General features: G+C 31.6%; 1 long non-coding RNA gene across 1 annotated transcript; it reads right to left on the bottom strand.

The window, feature by feature from the left end:
• Positions 1-1,143: 1,143 nt before the first annotated feature.
• Positions 1,144-9,899, bottom strand: LOC143048416 (uncharacterized). Its single transcript, XR_012969832.1, has 3 exons — positions 9,804-9,899; positions 8,764-8,871; positions 1,144-2,150 (listed from the first exon to the last, which is right to left on the bottom strand). It is a non-coding gene; the product is annotated as an uncharacterized LOC143048416 (long non-coding RNA).
• Between the last annotated feature and the right edge of the window lie 1,131 nt (positions 9,900-11,030).

Below are 11,030 nucleotides of genomic sequence, written 5' to 3'. Positions count from 1 at the left end.
AATAGTATTGGGCAATAATTTGGCTGTATTTGACAAAACCGTTACGAACATAACAAATTATTGGTCCTCCTAAATTATCTGGCATATTACCATTTTGATTTCGGAAATTTCCAGACGAAAAGCGCGATACCTTTTGTAACTGTTTAAATGCACCTGAATCAAGAATGTTACCTGTGTTATCTAAAGATCTGTTTTTGTGTTGTTTTTTTGCACTAACTCACACTCGTGTTGTTACTTATACAATAGGGCATAAACTGTAAATAATGGGAAACAGAAAGTTAAGATAATATAGGCACTACTATCATAAAGTTACATTATTTTTCTGCTTCCCAAACCACATTCCGTCAATATTGATAAAGGTATAATCAATAACATATCGGGTGACCATTGTGCGTGATCAAAATGAGTTAAAGTGTAGTATAGTTCAGGCGAAAAGCAAAAGATACAAAAGAAACATGGAAACTCATACGCCGAAATTATACCAACAAATTGTATAAGATGAACATTACAGACACACACTAGTACACAAAACACAACATCGAAAACTAACGAATGAACAAGACGATCCCGCCAACCTTGACCTATTATGCTTTACTTTTATAATGTGCGACCTGGATGGAGAGTTGTTTCATTTGGCATTCATATCACATCTTCCTAAATTTAATTAATACGGAAACAAATGACATAATTGATAAATGTTAGAATATGAAGTTATATCGTTTAGTTGTCGTATGGATACATCGAACCAATGTGGATAATCAATTATATCTTCTTTTGTTTGAATTCTACAGCCATAGAACTCCAATATTGGAAACATGATTCATTAAAAAAGAATCTTAGACTTTATAATTTTTTTTAAATATATAAACCTGTGTGATTAAACTTGAAATAATTCTTAAATAATAGGGATTGTATTATCACTAACGAACAAAGTGTCAATTCTATTCCGTATACGAAAAACAAAACGAATACATGTATATATAATGAGGGTTAATCGATGTGGCAAGCTCTAAATTGACAGAGGTCTTCTATAGGTGTAACTAAGTGCATGCAACCATAAAAATGACCTCCAATTAATCCTTGGTTCTCTATATAAGAAAACCTGTTATTAGTTATTGTATAAAAAAAATGTTGTCGTGTATCTTTCGTGTTAATACAAAAGTAAATTTTATTTTCATAACTCATTGCTATCTTGTGTATTGTCCTCATGCAACAAACCCCAGTCTCGTATTAAAAGGTATGTTGCCTCATAACCAGGAGAGGAAACAGCCTTCCTTAGAACAGAAAGTGATTCTTTAAATGGTAAAAACCCACTATAATGTTTCAATTTGATATTGGCTGCTTTTGCGACTATCCCGATATATGCCTCTTCTACTGGAATAACCTTTATAAAGGCTACTGCAATGGCTAAAATCTTAATAGTTTTGATATTTGTCAAAATATTTCCTCCTATTATATATGGTGGGAAAAAAACAAAAGGGTAGTCTTCTGGAGAAATATAATTTTTAGCACTGTTATCTCTGCTTGCTCTCGAAAAAGACAATCTATATCCCAACATAAGTGAATCTGTTGAATACATATTATTAGTTGCGACATAGTAAATGTTTATTGGATTAACCAATCGGTCGTCATTTACAAAAAAGACGAATTCGGGTTTTAAATTGACCCGACTTAACCACAGGATAGAATAAATTGTTTTATAAACTTCATTTTCATACTGATCTGGCATGTTCAGCTGAATAATATCTTTGTTATGTGTAGACTCGTGTTTTACAAAATTGTCAAGACCATCAGCGTATCCAACGATAAATACAGTTTTGGATCGAAGTTTTGTCGTGCTTCCCCATGTCCTACGTATAGCCTCACGTTGACCAAAGTTAAACACATATGATTTTACAATTAAGATCATTTGCAAGGAATCACAATTTAAATTATCACACATTGAATCGGCAGGATTAATTTTGTAGATATATGCCTCATCGAACTTGTTAATCGGTTTGACAGTCGAACTCACATTGGATTGCATTTCATATACTATTTTTTCTAAATCAGGAACATCAATTATCCAGTTCGAATTGATTATGAACTTCTTAAATTGACTAACTTGGAGGAGAACAATGCCACATACCAACCCAATTAAAAATCGAAATCTGAAAGAAAAAGGACATATACATTTCAATATAATATATAAGTAGTGTTATGAATGTGTGTATGCAGAAAACGCTTTCTATGTCGACTCACTTAGTTTTGCTCCACTCGATTTCTGTGGCAATTCTGTCAGTTTGTTTTCGTGATTTGTACATCTGAATAGATTTACAAGTTTTGAACACAGTAATGTGTAATTCAAAACAACACTCCCATTTCTTTATACAATAAGTATAATTATAATTTATCATTCAGTAATTAAAAGTGTCTTAATTACAATGAAGTAACATATCAGCCAACAATTTTATCCCTAAAAGGAACTTTATCTTATCAGGGCATTTTATAGCTGACTATGCGGTATGGGCTTTGCTCATTGTTAAAGGTCGTACGGTTACCTATAGTTGTTAATGTCTGTGTCAATTTAGTCTTTTGTGGATAGTTGTCTAATTGGCAATCATACCACATCTTCTTTTTTTATATTTATCGGCGATTTGTACATTTGCCTTTTGATCTTACTCCAAATATTTTTTAGATCATTGCCACAACTTGATAGGCAAAACTATCAAGAACCGTACCCAAGTCAATCCGTGCTAAAACATCGGTGAAATGCATACGACTTCATTGATAAAATCAAACAACTATTCCATCGTGTTGTACGTATAATTTCTGAGTATTTTTCTAACTATTTCATTTTACTTCATATAGTTGACCAATGAAAAAAACAATTAAGATAAATTTCAAATAAAATAATAATGACATTCTAATTAATTTGATTACGGACGTCAATATAACAATCATAATTTTTAGAAGTGGAAAGACCTATTGATTTTTCTTCTGATTATTTTTTTTTCCTTCCACCTACTTTTTTTCATGCGCTATATTTTTGTTTCAAAAGATGTCGCTTAGTTTTTATGTATATGATTTCATGCAGTCTGTACGCTTTTAAAACTGAACCTGTTTAACCGAACACTTTTCTTTGTTATCTCCCCAAACACTCTTGTTAATAGATCTACTCCGCAACCGTAAGAGAAAGCGACAATTTATTTTTCCGAATTGCTCGTTTTATCCTCAAAATGTTAGGTTTTATTTTGACCGAAGCTTTACGAAGACTCCATATGAGAGTTATTTCCCCTTTTGTATTTGATATAATTGAAAAGTATTTGTGACAGGAAAACCACAAGTGATAATGGCCTAGGGTCTTTTGATTTGAGGTCCTTGGTCTATTAAAATAAAAATAAGGTCAAAATCAAAGGTCAAGGTCATTATAAAATTTATATTTTGGCTGGTTATTGCCAATTTTCAGAAATCTTATAAGATATCGACAATTTATTTACTGAATCGTGAGTTCCGACATGTCGTAACATGTAATTTTGAGTTGAAAGGGTACAGAGACATTTAATGGGAGTTTTCTCCCCTATTATATTCAAAATAACACGTATGGTGATATAACTCATTCGTCCTATATAATTAAGACATATGGTCTTTAAGTTTGAAGCCCTTGTTTCATGACCTTAAAAATGAGGTCAAGGTCAAAGATTGATTCTACGTTATATATTTTGACCTTTTACCTCATATATATATGTTAAAGCTACGGGGTTTTTTGAAAACAATTTGACCTTGAAAAAGCCAACTGGAAGTGATCTTTTGTAAACCGGAAGTAGCTTTTTCAACCTTTTACTTGTTTGGCTTTACAAATTTTTTAATCTGAGCGTCACTGATGAGTCTTATATAGACGAAACGCGCATCTGGCGTATTAAATTATAATCCTGGTACCTTTGATAACTATTTACACCACTGGGTCGATGCCACTGCTGTTGGACGTTTCGACCCCGATGGTATCACCAGCCCAGTAGTCAGCACTTCGGTGTTGACATGTATATCAATTATGTGGTCATTTTTTGTTGTGTTTTGCTATCAATGAATGATTATTATTACGTAGTTCGATTTTATACTTTGTTTTTGATAGTTCTGTTGAATGTATGTTTAGAGCATATCACTTTCAATGTCGTCCTTTAGTCGAAGTAGAGATTCAGGCGACATATGTTAACGTCATATGATAAGGCAGGTGTTGTTGATAAATTTGAATGGGAAAACTTCAACCGTAAAAATGAGATGTATGCACTTATGTGAAGGGGGTGAATGATTATCAGCCAGGACATCATCAACACGTTTGCAAATAAAAATGTTTAACATGAAAAGATGCCTTTTTTATGTCTGCGTGAAGGCTCTCAATGAACCCTATTATTATGAAGTTTTTAGTCAAACAATAAGGAGGATGAGTAAATTCTTTAAAAAATAATTCCTCCAAACTAATAAAAAACATATGATGTCGATCACATAATTTGGTATTTTTATGATAACATATTCGATGTAAATATTGTTTATAGAGGGACCTCGGGCGAGTGGTTTAAGTAATTACTTCTGTAATCACTAGCCAGTCAACAAGGGGGTTGTGAGTTCGAACCCTGCTCGTATGGATGCACTCGACTCAAATCTTAATTGACATGAATTGCTTTTTTCCGGGCACTACGGCTTCCCCCACCATTAAAAACTGGCAGCAACGAAATAACCTAAATGTGGTGCTAAAATTTGGATTGTAAACACCAAAACTCAAGCTAAATGTATTGTTAGAACCACTGTGGTTCTTTGACACAGTGAGATCTTTTAAAGTAATGTTTATTTGCGCGTTAGAAGAAAGCTTTGTTTGAAAATATATTATTCATCTTTCAACTTCACACGTAGATCTAGAGCGTAAACTTATTAATATGTATGATTTTGCTGCAAAATTGTCACACGTTATATATTTTTTAAAGCGACAGACTATAAGGAGGATGAGTAAATTCTTTAAAAAATAATTCCTCCAAACTAATAAAAACATATGATGTCGATCACATAATTTGGTATTTTTATGATAACATATTCGATGTAAATATTGTTTATAGAGGGACCTCGGGCGAGTTGTTTAAGTAATTACTTCTGTAATCACTAGCCAGTCAACAAGGGGGTTGTGAGTTCGAACCCTGCTCGTATGGATGCACTCGACTCAAATCTTAATTGACATGAATTGCTTTTTTCCGGGCACTACGGCTTCCCCCACCATTAAAAACTGGCAGCAACGAAATAACCTAAATGTGGTGCTAAAATTTGGATTGTAAACACCAAAACTCAAGCTAAATGTATTGTTAGAACCACTGTGGTTCTTTAACACAGTGAGATCTTTTAAAGTAATGTTTATTTGCGCGTTAGAAGAAAGCTTTGTTTGAAAATATATTATTCATCTTTCAACTTCACACGTAGATCTAGAGCGTAAACTTATTAATATGTATGATTTTGCTGCAAAATTGTCACACGTTATATATTTTTTAAAGCGACAGACTATAAGGAGGATGAGTAAATTCTTTAAAAAATAATTCCTCCAAACTAATAAAAACATATGATGTCGATCACATAATTTGGTATTTTTATGATAACATATTCGATGTAAATATTGTTTATAGAGGGACCTCGGGCGAGTGGTTTAAGTAATTACTTCTGTAATCACTAGCCAGTCAACAAGGGGGTTGTGAGTTCGAACCCTGCTCGTATGGATGCACTCGACTCAAATCTTAATTGACATGAATTGCTTTTTTCCGGACACTACGGCTTCCCCCACCATTAAAAACTGGCAGCAACGAAATAACCTAAATGTGGTGCTAAAATTTGGATTGTAAACACCAAAACTCAAGCTAAATGTATTGTTAGAACCACTGTGGTTCTTTAACACAGTGAGATCTTTTAAAGTAATGTTTATTTGCGCGTTAGAAGAAAGCTTTGTTTGAAAATATATTATTCATCTTTCAACTTCACACGTAGATCTAGAGCGTAAACTTATTAATATGCATGATTTTGCTGCAAAATTGTCACACGTTATATATTTTTTAAAGCGACAGACATTTTGGTTTTAACAAAAAAATCTGATCAACGAATTGTTACATTTAAGTCTTGGTTAGTCTTCCAGTCAATTTTCAATTTTTTCTCAAAAGTGACCAAGTCGGTGTTGTTCAGGCAATTGACCGTCTCAGACTTATATGTTTTTACTGTGTAATGGCTGTAATTGAATGTTTCTCAATATTTTTAAAGATATTGCATTAGATTGAAACACATTTTTTATCGTGATCAAATGATAATACACATTAGAAAAAATACAAATATTTGTGGATAAGTGTAGTACACTGTATCGTTAATATTCGAAGTACTAGTTTTATCATGTATGTTGTATATATGCTGTTACAAAAGATATTTAGACAGACATACAAGTGATTTCTGCAATCTTCGTTTTCGTTAATGGTGAAAGTGTAATTTTGATTGGTGGTATGCAGTGTACAAAGAAAGTTTTCCATTTACACAATCATATAGGACACAGAAGTATACAGCTGTTTTATAGTCAGTCATAATGTTTAACGTATTGCTACTGGAAAACAAAATATTAGCCGTGAAAGGAGGTTGTTGCATTCACAAACTTCAGGCGTCTTTAGAGGATTAGAAACCAGTAGGATTACGGTATATTTTAGTCTTAGCATACGCTTCAAAATGCAAGATGGAAAAGCTAATATATGTGATATACATTCAGACAAAGTATCCAGTTTTTATTTGAATCACTTGTGCTCCAACAATTATGATAGTAGTTTAAAAACTGCATCCATTAAAACACTGGGTTCATTTTCCCATTATGCATTCATTTAGAAATCACGTTAATAACTCTAAAACAATCTGCTCATTATTCATTGTTTAAATGCGAAAAGACCCCGAACAAAACAACTGTATGGATTTGGAAAACATGAAAAATCATGGGGTTTGGATTTTTATATTATTTTTAGGTGAACAATATCGGATGCTGTATGTTTTAGTAATGAAATGTGTAGGTTTTTTTTATAAGATTCTGTAAAAGAGGGACGAAAGATACCAAAGGGACAGTCAAACTCATAAATCTAAAACAAACTGACAACGCCATGGCTAAAAATGAAAAAAGACAAGCAGACAAATAATAGTACATATGACACAACATAGAAAACTAAAGAATAAACAACACGAACCCCACCAAAAACTAGGGGTGATCTCAGGTGCTCCGAAAGGGTAAGCAGATCCTGCTCCACATGTGGCACCCGTCGTGTTGTTTATGTGATAACAAATGTTTACCGTACCGTCTTTTTATTTAAAATATTGCTTTTATTGATAAACTCTGCTAATATTAATCAACATTGCTAATATAAAGAACTAAATTATTTTGCGTACACCTTGAATCCATCGATCAAAATTGTATCTTAATTAATTTGTTTTTGTGTCTCATATAAAATTGACATGTTTAAATGTTCACTCTAACGACAGAAATTGGGATTGCAGACGAATATTTTATGATACTGAATTGGTGGTTTAGGTTGAATTAAATGAAAAATTTTAGTAATTTTAATTACTATTCACATTAAGGTATCCTGTCCTTTATTGCCTGTTGGTACTAGAATTCTAATGCCATGATAATGGACAACTAACGAAAGGAATTTGTTTGAAGTAGGCATATTCTTTTGAAAAGTTGAAATGAAATTCGGAACTGGCATATCAGTAACTTCTAGAAGTCATTTGTAGATTTATGTTTATTATTGTATTTTTTCTTGAAGTAAGTTTTCTCTGTTAGCAACATTAGAGACTTAGACTTCAATTAAAGTTTGGTCGGGTTTCCTCCTCCATCATTGATTTTGTTGTAGAAGATACTAATTAGTCGTGATCTTTAATGAAATGTGCAAATTTTGAGAGTGGAATGTAATTCATGATTCAGACTTTTACTCTTAATATAAAAAAATATGTGTTTTATCATATTTACGACTGTAAAAAACACACTATTTATGTTTGATTCATTTTCCCCTCATTTTGTCAAATAAGGGGGGATAACTCAAATAATAGAGGAGATAACTCAGATAATGTAATTATAATAGAAAGTGTTCTGAATTTAATATGTGACATGAAAACAGGTCGAGTGACCGACACTTTTTATTAAATTTTTGAGAAAAGCATTATAAAAACCTATTTTGACTAATTGTTATCTTTGTGATGGATAATAATGAGGACAACCCAGACACCTTGTCCGAATTTTATTTAGTGTTTCGCTGTGTGTTTTTTTATTCAACAGTTGCTAAATTGTCTGTGGAACGTATCTCGCAAGACATATTAATCCCCACCGCATTTAATCGGCTTTCTCTAATCAGGGACGTCTTTATAGCTAGTCTGTAAATATTTTTTGGCATTTTGTTTTATATGTATATTTTGGAGTTGAGCGTGTCTTCCATTTCGCTGCACTAGTTCATGTATATACAATATTGTAGCCGGACCCCGGGTGCGAGATTTTATAACAAGATCGAACCCCCATTTTATTCTTTTTGACTTCTAACCATGTTCATCAACTCGTCGAAACTTCACAAAAATTTAATATAGTTTCAAAACATCACTTTAAAAGTATCATCATTTTTATAGAAATCCAAATCCACAATTGAAAACATTTAGTGTAGGTTGTTGACACGGATTAATGAACAGAGAAGTGCAAAAAAGTGCAAAAAATGCAAAATTTGATATATAAACAAAACTCTCTACCTGTTGACTTTCAGTTCTCTAATGTTCCATCTTCTAATTATCATTTTTACTTTCTCGATCAGTTGCTATTACATACAGCAAAATACGTCTTCAATAATCTATATTGGACTGTAATACAAAATCCATAAAAAAAAAGTATACCAAGTACCTTGTTATGAATCTACCGTCAATTTGGTACCATGTTTTTAGATTGTTTCATTATTATTTTTTCATGCTTATGTATCGTTTTTTACATTCATGTGACGTGAGCTTTACTCCTTGTGAAAAATTAGAAATCTGACAATAATCATTGCGTCATCATTTTGTATGTATCCTAACAATCAAACTTTTTTCCACGAACATTGTTGGCTTTGGAATTTCTCTCACACTTACATATACACATAAAACATGAAAACGGGTTTTGAAAATAGAATCAGATCTTTTTAAATCATCAAGTAATGAGATAACCACAACACAGGACCACATAAATTAATGGAAAGAACACATGATTTGGTGTAAATCGGCAAATTTTGAAAAGAAAATCGGTAAAAATGACAAATTAATACAAAAAATTGGAAACTTAATAACACAAACACATCATGTTATGAAACAACTATATTACGTTAATCCGCATACACATCAAGTAATGTTAAAACCACATTGGCTAATGACACAACCACATTTAACAATGATGAAACCCCTTCAAGTAATGACAAAGCCTGATTTAGTAATGACACCACTATATTTAGTCAATACGAAACCAAATTATGCAATATCGAAATATCATAAAGTACTTCCAGATTCCAAATTAATGTCAAAACCATATTAAGTAAAGATATAATTTCACCAAGTAATAACAAAACAGTTCTCTGTTTCAAAGAAAACTCTTATATTTAGTTTAGATTTATATTGGTATTTTATATTCAAAGGAGCAGTTTTATTGTTGACAACATCTGAAATATAATTAGTGTTTTTCCATATATATATATATATATTACACTTGTCTTTTTGAGGTTGTTTTTTGTTGGATACTTGTAACAATTTGTAATTCTTTACATTACCCCATTTGTCACGTATTAAGACAATTAGTCGCTTTCCACAGACATCATACTATTAGAAATGCCAATCCATTCAACATTTTAACACTCATTATTGAGAAAATTGAATATAAACAATTTTGCCATTAAAATTAACCAGGTGTAACAACTTTTAAATGATTGCCTTTAAATAAATTTGATGTAAAAAAAAACAATAATTAAATGAACAAATGCAGGTAATATATTCTTTTTTTTTTTTCGTTTTTAGTCGCCTAATGGTTTCCGTCATGTATTGTTTAAATCCAAAAGGAGGAAACTCTAGGTTCCGAATGTTTAATGATAAACAATTCAATATAATCATCTCGAAATACTTAACTTAAGTCCAAACAAAATGAATAGTGAATTTTGAACATTTAATTCGGTATGATATCACTTTAGAATATGAAATAGGAATTGTCAACTCTGTCATTCACACATTTAGACTTTTTTCGATAAGAATAACTACAAAACATGTACTTGTTTAAATGAAATTTGACAGCTAAAAATCCTCTTTGACTTAAGGACTATGTACCCTTATTTTGATTCAATGCTAAACATATGAAAATTTTATAGAAAATCCACAGCCTGTATTCTTGTACTCTCATATTTGGCAATTTGATGACTGATAGATATAGAATTATTGCATGCAGTGCTAGCATTCATTTCCTTAAAACTAGTTTATTAATGTACTTATTGGTTAAAAACAAATAAAAATATGGACCAAATCAAGTGCTCCTTTTAGAGTTCGCTAGACTTTAGTGACTTAGCACGAGGTATGTAGCACATCATAGAAAAGCAAGTGAGTAATCTTTGTTTCAAATTTTATAACAAAAATCTCTGTATTAAAGGCTGTGGATTTTCTATAAAAGTCACAAAGTAATCGTTTTCTATCAAATTCAATGAAACAGTAAATAATAATGCTTTGCATCAAGTTTCCCCTTGGTATATGTACTAAATGGCCTATCTCTATTTTTCATTATATCTGTAGTTTTGATACAATTGAAGTTTTAAAAAGTCGTACAGAAATGGCAACAGAAGGGGTCATAAATCTTCACCATTACATTAAAATATAACTTTTTTGTTTTTGATTAGAACTGTGATCACCTTGTTATAAACTCGGTATTTTTGTTGAGTTTCTCATACATATTTTGAAATGTCGTTTGCAAGATGTACATGGACATTAAACAAATTACAAAAAATAATAAAAATAGA

This window comes from Mytilus galloprovincialis, chromosome 1 (genome assembly GCF_965363235.1).
Source record: "Mytilus galloprovincialis chromosome 1, xbMytGall1.hap1.1, whole genome shotgun sequence".
NCBI lineage: Eukaryota > Metazoa > Mollusca > Bivalvia > Mytilida > Mytilidae > Mytilus > Mytilus galloprovincialis.
The sequence above is the reverse complement of the archived record's forward strand: the minus strand, read 5'-3'. Positions and strand labels throughout refer to the sequence as shown.